The 9,250-nt window shown below is 33.4% G+C and overlaps 1 pseudogene; it reads right to left on the reverse strand.

Annotated features, from left to right (window-relative positions):
- Nucleotides 1–1,139: 1,139 nt before the first annotated feature.
- LOC128161312 (nuclear receptor ROR-beta-like) lies at nt 1,140–7,908 on the reverse strand (annotated as a pseudogene).
- Nucleotides 7,909–9,250: the final 1,342 nt, after the last annotated feature.

Raw genomic sequence — 9,250 nt, forward strand, 5'->3', positions numbered from 1 at the left:
TACACAGAAGTTATCTAATATATACCGGTATGTCTACTTGCAGAATGCGCCATCGTGAAACCATTTCAAACACTGTGTAGCAATGAATATGAACTTCATCTTTTAAGCATGATTTAAGTGTAATTATACAAAAATCTAAAATAAATCATACTAGGGATCCAGAAACAAACTCCAATGAAAACTATCTACTGAATCAAATTTAAAAAATTAAGAAAAACTGGAATATCTTGACAAATGAGAACAATATGACCTTGACCTTTAACTGATCTATAGAAAATGAAGGTCATTTTCTAGGTCATCAGTCTTATATCAACTTGAAAACTTATAATTTGGAACTTGATAAAAAGCCAGAGAAGAATATATAAAGATGATTTATACAGTGTGTGACATGTTGAAACTCTGAAACAAAAGGCATGTACAGCTGATAAACTCTGGACACTAGTCAGTCAAGACTTCTATTTGGACACAAAGCAAATTAATACTTTACTGGAAAGATGGACTATATCTCGATCCCTGACAAATCTTCAGAGGGATGCAATCAAGCCAATGCAAACACTGAACTGTGAATGTTTCCAAAGAAGTCTTTGAACACACAATCTTGACTATAAAGTCTTTAATTTTGTATACCGATAGATAAAATTCTCTATATCAAAATCATACAGTAATTATTTTCTTGCATAGGTATGATTGTTATAAACAAATGTTTACATGCATCACAGCCAAAATATGATAATTACATTATCATGTTCAAGACATATTAAAATCACAATACAAAAAATGAATTATAAAAATAATTGTGTGGGTTTTTTTAAAAGGAAAAATGTTCATGTATATTTATACTATACTACCTCAAGTTGGTATTATATAATAACACTTGACATCAATCGACCTGAGAGCTTTAATGGTTTAGGAATAAGGTTCACCAGGATTAATAAGATAGCTGATTCTATCTGTGCGAGAATAAACACATGGTCTTTTTATTTTAGCAATAAAACAATGAAAAGTTTCGTATGTCTCAACCATGATAAAACAGTCTATCATAATTAGGCTATAATTTGATTGCAACTCTATCGTAATAAAGCAGGTAATAAATCTAATCTGTTAATTACAATAATGCCCATTTTTTTTTTTTTGGTAAAAAATATAGAAACAGAGACCTTTAATAAGTTTAAAGTCATTAACTCAGATGGAATGAAAATAATGATTAATGGTATCTGCAGAATTAATGCATATAATATCAGAATCTAACATAGTCTTGAAAAATTTGAGGAACGAGAATAAACATTTAGTCTAGACCCTTGCACAGAGAGAGAGAGAGAGAGAGAGCATCATTGAGAGAGAGAGCATCATTGGGGGTTAAAATAGGCAAAATAAAATGTTTTTCACCGGAACAATATCAACTGATTGCTTTTCGCATTGGAAATTAATAGATACAATAAAATCACCCAGCCTACCGGTTTTAGAAATAAAATGTATAGTAAATATTGTTTTCATAATATTCACATTACTAGCATTTTTTACAACTTATATAATCATTGATGGCTAACAGACATACATCATTGTATATTATACCATGTTTTAATACACATGGAGAGAAACTTAATTTCTAAAAAAAAAAACACCTTTATTGGAATAAAGAATTTTCTCTAATAAATTGTAAGAATGAGCAAACATTTCAGTGCATGAACACACAACAAACAACAAAATTAATGCAACATAAGTATAGCTAACAGCTGCTATTTCATTTATATAAATATATCAAGTTATTTTTTCCATAGACCAAGCTAAGGATTTATAATAGAAATATGGCACATGGATTTTTAGTCTTCATGTTAACTTCATAATGACATTATAAAGAAAGAAAAAATGGATTTCTCTAAAAACATATATATTGTATAATCTTCTTAAATCTGTAAACAGTCTTACATGTAAGTGTTTCCATTTCAATTGCATGCAAATTACTCTTTATTTAGTAGTGACACGAAGCAAATTAAGGCAAAAGTGCAGAGTCAAAAAACAAGAAAACTATGCCTTGCTTCTGCAAAACATAAATGCATGTACATGGACATCCATTTCTGATTTTATATAAAGTGACGGAATCAGAGGTTCAATATGGCACCTTCATCAGGGCAATGAAAAATAGGTCTACAGTTATAACAATGTTTTAATCCTTAAAATTTATCACAGAAGGCTAATTTTTGGCAGTTACACAATCATATAGTTTGTAAAATTGCAAAACACACACCAGTATGGCTAACCTAATAAAGATATTTTTTTTCATAATCAAAGGCATCATTGCAAACTTTTATCAACAAAAACACAGCTTATTGACTCAAATGTGGGAATTACAAAACAATGGCTTTTTTGAGGAAGTGAATACTATGTATTCATTAACAACAAGAACAGATAAATGATTTTTATTCTTTTGTGATAATAAAAGTTGTTGTGCCCTCACAATGAGTTTCACTCCTCAGTGAAAGAAGCTATGCCCCCCTCCCCCAACCAACTTTCCTTAAGTCAATACTCAGCCTCAAATCTGAGTTTTTACCTCAAGTTTAAGGATTTCTTTTAAGAATTTGAGTTGAGGACTGAGTTGAGTGATTTGAAAATTTTGGTGGTGGTCGGGCCTGCTGGTGCCCTAACATCGAGGTTTCACTCCTTACTAATACAAGTTCTAGTGCCCTAACAATGAGGTTCACTCAAGTTCTGGTATTAACCTCAAAAAGAGGTTCACTCTTCATTCAGTCATCAAAGAGCATAGACAGTAGTTCTGGTGCCCTCGCAATGAGGACCTTGTCCTCGCAGATTTTGCGATACATAGCATGATACTCCTCACTCATTCCCCGGAGCTTAGTCAGCAAGCTGATGTAGGAGGAGAACTGTAGCCCCGCCCTCTCCCCGTACCGCCTCTGGAGTAGGGACATCATGGTTTTGACAAGTGTAGCCTCTATTTTCTGTACAGATTCTGGGGACTCAAGTTTACAACGATCTGCAAATACAACATATGGTTACTAATACATGTATGTAGCTAGCTGTACTAAATGTCCTTTACCTTTGGGAAAAATCTATATTTTAATACTTATCAAAAGCGAGGAATTAATTTCTGCATAGTATTGGAGAAGCAATCCTCGTGGATTTTAAAATCTTGCTTTTATTTTTCAGAGAGTTTTGAACTATACAGGATTTTTTTTTTTTTAATTTGTTATTGCGATTTTATATTCTTGCAATTTGATATAAAACAGTGGAATCACGGAATTAAGTACTTGCATAAATTAAGGAATTTATAGTAAATTATACACTATTTTATAGCATTGTCTCTTTTAAATAACTATGAAACTCAACAATTAGTTTCTTGTTTTCAAGGCAATTTTCAAATTCTTCATTTCTAATTATTATAATGAAATTATATAATTGTGATCCATAAAGCACTTGGTCATTTGGGGGACAACATGATCAAGAAATGCACTCCAATACTTTTTTTAAAAAGTTTGTGCCAAGACTCAAAGTGTTCAATTTCTTAAGGAACCAACGGGAACCTATAAGTATACTATTTTTATCTTTATCAAATTATCATTTATCATCACTTTTTATCAACATCATTATGGTAAATATATCCAGTTGACATTAACCTGTTGACATCAGACAAAGTGCCAGTAGTGTGGCATGCTCCTCCGTCGTCATCTGTAGTCCTCTCAGATCGTACGTCAGTTTCCACCAAGATCTCAACATATCCTGAGGGAGGTATGCGCAGGCATCAGAGAGATGTGCAGCTCGACCCGAGTATGAGATCATCATCTCAGTCTCGGGATCCTTAGCCCGGTACTCAAGGCTTAGGAAAAAGTCTAGTCGAGATACTGAAAATTAATACGGAAAACATCTAAATTGCGTCTGTTTGTTATACATGTAATTAAATCCAAGAATGTTCTGCTCTTCTTCAGTTACATGTATATTAAAAATCACATGTTTAAAACAGTATAATGATCATTATATTTCTAACCTTTCACTAAGGTAGCCTTGTCTCTGGCAGAAAGCTCGTTAAACCCTGGAATCTCGTTACTGAAAGCAACATAGTCTGCCATGGCTAATCCAAACTCTTCTCTTCTTCTGCTTGAGTTCTGGGTTCGACTATCCACGTCCAAGTTTGTCTTCTCAAAAATCTCGTTGTATTCTTTGGTAGGAATCGGGTCAAGATTTCCAAAAAGGTTCACTTTGTCTTGATGTCTTGCCTACATTAATACATGTAATACACAACTTTTCTTTTGACATGCAACTTAGATTAAATGATTTGAGACATAACTAGCTTAGATCCAATGATTTGAGACAAAACTGAGTTCTGCAGTTGGCTATCGTGTCAGAAATACAGTATATAAATCTCTAGACTTACTAAGTATATAATCTGCATCATTCAGTATTAACAAATCAATATTCGTTTCATAAACAGAAGACCATATGGATTATCATTATATTTTTAAAACCTTTGTTAGGGACTTGAAATTCTGAATAAAAATAATCACACATTAACGCATTCAATTACTGCAGATTCCTTATTTTACTGGAGTACTTAATTCCGAGGTCCCGCTATAAATTTTTATCCAGACGTGAGAATATAAAATCGCAAATGCGAAACTTTTATCCTAAATTTCCTTTAATTCTCAACTCTCAGAAAATAAAACTAAGATTTTAAAATTTGAGTGGGGTGATTCTTGCGATATTACATTGATATTAATTCCTCACCATTTAATTAGGAATCTACCGGTACAGTATATCAATTGCATAGAAAGCAGAAAAGGTCATATAAATTCATTTTCAGGGTTTAATGTTTTGACATGACATCATCCCTACAAACTCATGCTTTTGTACATTTAATACAAAGATTTTATGTACACGTACATTAAGAAATTACACGGTTCTCACACCATTAGTCCTTATGTATCTAACAATCTGTTTTAGGGGAAAACATTAATTTAAATTAAATGATAACAAAACTATCAAAAATTTCAGTGATTACTCACAAACCCTATATCTAGTCTGTTCCTTATCTCTTCATCACTGAGACTCTGTGTAATATGCTGAAGATGTTTGTAAGCCTTTATCAATGCCTCGACCACTTCCTGAACATCTGCAGGCAACTCGGAGTCCATGGGGGTGCCGGTATTTCTGGGTGTCTGTTTCCCCTGAGGCGAACCCTCGGCACTGCTGGATGTGTATTCGGTTGGATAGTCCCCCGAGTGGGCTGCTAAACTGGATAGTTCAAGCAGCATGGCCTGCTTACCAGAACAACTGTGGTCCAAGGAATTCTGGAGGCGCTCACTATAAAGCATGTCCATTCTGCTAGATGAACATGTATCTTCACTATAGTCATTCAAATTGTGTTCACTATCATGTATGGATTCATATGGATCATATCCAGTTCTTCCCTCAGTTTTAATGGATTTATCTGGATTGCATTCTGAATCTTCCAGCTCTGTTGAGGATTTCTCTGAGTTATCATAATGTCTACTGTCAGTTTGGAATGATTCATCTGGATTGTATTTTTTATCCTGACAAGTCCATTCATTAGTTCTGGATTTCTCGAGCCGTTTGAATTCCAAGATCCGGTTTGTTCTCTCTGTCAATGTGTAGCGGCCTTGTCGAACTCCTATAACAATTCAAACATACACATGTATAATGCATTATTATATCAAACAAAATTTATAATCAGAATGATCATGTATGATTGAAGAAAGCATAATTAAGCCATTTTTTAACATTTGATATTGTATACAAGTGAACATATTTTCTCCAAAGGTAGAAAAAGACTTGTCTGTATGTACAGTAATTCATAATTATGAAACATAATCATCCAGTTATATACAAATGATAAATTTAAAAATATATATAACTATAAAAACAAATGATATCATACATCATGTGTACATATAAAATACTCTACAACTGGTCTGATCTGTACTTGACATCTAGCAACTTACTAAGTGATATCTAACATATCTAGTATCATAATATCTTAATCAATCTACATCTTCAATCTTCATCCCCAAGCCTGACAAATCATATATATCTGGAAATTTTTAAATTGCCATGCAATGATCAGGGTTGTCTCTAAACCCGGGTGGCGGGGAATTCCTCTGCCTATAATGCCTTACTTACCTGGCTATTATTGCATTTCAAACACAATCTAGCAACATGTATAAGCTAGACACCCAGACCCCCCTTCTACTTGTTTATTTCTTCCTTCTACTTCAATTTTTGGAGACAACCCTGAATGATATTCTAAACATGCTAAAGTCTAACAGATATCTGGAAGTCTGCTAAAGACTAACCTTCTTTAGACATCCCCAGGGTGAGGCATTTTTTCATGCGACATGCGGAGCAGTGTGGACCCTTAGATCTGATGTCAAGGTCACAGTTCCAGCCCTTGTCACAAACATACGGCTCCTTCCTTTTCAGATATCTTCTGAAGAAGCCCTAGGGTTTTATTTTAGTTAATAGTTAATGCAAGTACCTGAATTAATTATATATTTAAGATGATAAAATTATGTAGGTCTCATACTTCTTGAATGCAAGACTATTCACAACTGCACATAACAACAACTACATGTAATGGCATTTGTGATTAAAATACCAGTATGCATTTAAGCTTGTATAAAACATGAACATCCATCATTTCTGTATGAATTAGATGGATTATTTCATGCCCCAATCTAGAATCCACACAGGGAGATGATATATATACATGTATATAATTATATAACATTTTGGAGATGGTTTTGAAAATGTTTTACATGTTTTAATGGACTGTCATGCTATACTTTTAATATTTTGAATCTAGAGATTCCAAATTGTACATGTTAATTATCATACACATTCATTTTTTTTATATGTTAATTAATCAAATTCTATTAGAATGTGTCTCTGTGCACAGTTGTCTAAAAGACACCTAGCAAAATTAATACACAAACACACTTGAACTTTTCTGCATTTAAAAACTGGTATTATATTGGATAAAATTGCTATCAGACTGGGATATTTAAGATCTGAGAACCCGAATATTTAATCAATTGCCTAGATAATCAAGAATGGCATACTAGTGAATCTTTTTAAAAAAATGGGGCGCAAATGTGTTATGCAGACTTCACATTGAAGTTCATTTTTGTAAATACAAGCAGTCACAACAAATCCATTGCGGTACTACAGTTCCAGCTGCTATAATAGTTCATGCTTGAAACAAATTGAGTCATTTTAACTTGTTGAACAGATTACATGCATATGAAAAAGGAGCATTTATCCTCGGTCCTCCATTTAAAATGTTACATATACCTGGGTGGGGTAAATAAAATATGACTATCTTGTTTACATACACGTACATCATTATGATAATTATATATGAAAATATCCCTCTAAATCTTAATCAAACTGTGAAAGATGTGAACAATGTAATAATACCAAAGATAATGTACGTGTGAATCCACTGCACAACATTATAATTTAGACAGCAGATGCAGACAGAACTCAGATAGACTGGTTAACGTTCCGTTTAAGTACCCAGGTTACAGTCTTATAAAAAAAAATGTACAAGTACATGTATAACAGAAATGTTCCAATCTGACATACAAAACTGACTATCTCTAAATTCTCACCTTGCAGGCCTCACAGGTGTTGACCCCATAATGTATCCCCGAGGCCTTCTTCCCACAGATCTTGCAGGGGGGCAGGAGGAGGGGGAGACTCTCGGGCAGGTACTTGTCCCGCTTCTGACCCAGCCTCTTGCTGACCTTGCGTTTGACCTGGTTCTTGTGGACCACAGGCCGAGGGTCCTTGGACATGTTGAAAGTAGTCCTGAAGCAATTGACGTGAAGAATTGTAAATACAATTGCGTGTCAGGCTAGCTGACATAGAAAACTCACGCCAGTCTTATCAATATCAGGTTATCTCACTGGGAAAATACAAGCACCTACGTAGATTTTATCTATTTATAACCATGTGGATATAGTAGAGCTAGTACACTGTATTCATTTGTCCTTCTTTGTGAATCTGATATTTTATCAAGTTTTCCTTGGGTGTAAATTAAAACAAAAAATAATAATTGTTGGATGTCAGCAGGTGTCATTTTTGTTCTTTACAGAAAGACCACGGACCTATTCTCACTAAGTTCAGTATGGGTGATATTTCAACATTGACTTTCCATAACTGCACCTGCAACACAAATAATATTAAGCATTTTACATAAGCATGTTTTACATAAACTGGTCAAGTTTAAAATTGAAGCCTCAGAACTTGAGAATAAAATTGAAATATATTTTAAGTTACACTAGTATCACATACTAAAAAAATATATAATTGAAAAAAACAATTGAATAACCTACTAGATTAAGTTATAAAAATATTGTTTGGATTTATATCACAAAAAAATGCTGATATTCTATGCCATCCTAGAACTAAACTCCCCTTTTATTGCTTGAAATCATACCTAAAGCACAATAACTTATTTTCAAATTGTTATGATTAGATTTTCTATCATTGCATTTCATAATCAATCATATAATTATTGTTATCCTTGTCTATGAGGAAAACTCCTTCATACTTCTCTGAAGGCACTAAAAATTGATTGAAAAGTATTGTTTTGTATAATCATGCATATGTTGATGTACGTACTGTTTTCCACACCCACATGGCCGGTGTAAAGGAACAGTTCTTGGAGTATATTTTGGGGTCATGTGTACCGTACTTATAAATGACAATAATTGCCCACAATCACAACATACATCCAAATGAATAATGAAATTACCAGGGAAATATTTAGAAGATATAATTTTGATGGTTTCAATAGCTTCACTCAAATGATTCATTTTCAGAATCTGCCAAGGTATGAATACATAAAAGAGTTTGTGCATTGAGAAATCAGCCATATTACAGTGCAAAAAGCCCTCTAATCTGTACAATGTTGAGATGGTGATAATTTCAAAGGGTCCTGCTTAATAATGAACATCAAGATGAAAAGCATATCAGGAGACTTGCTAATTGACCTTAACCTTATCATTGAGAATTTTTTTAGTTGACATAAAACTTTATTTCAAGCTCATTTCAAACCTCATAAGGCATTCATTTGGTTTAATCTTAGCAAGATTGAGCTAATGAGACAGAATTTATGGCTCAAAACTGGATTTGAAGATTTCAGTAAGTACAACCTTCACATTTGACCTAGAAACGTGGTTCAAGGTCACTGCAAACCCTTTACCTAAAAGTTCTGTTT

This window comes from Crassostrea angulata, chromosome 8, assembly GCF_025612915.1.
Source record: "Crassostrea angulata isolate pt1a10 chromosome 8, ASM2561291v2, whole genome shotgun sequence".
Classification (NCBI taxonomy): Eukaryota; Metazoa; Mollusca; class Bivalvia; order Ostreida; family Ostreidae; genus Magallana; species Magallana angulata.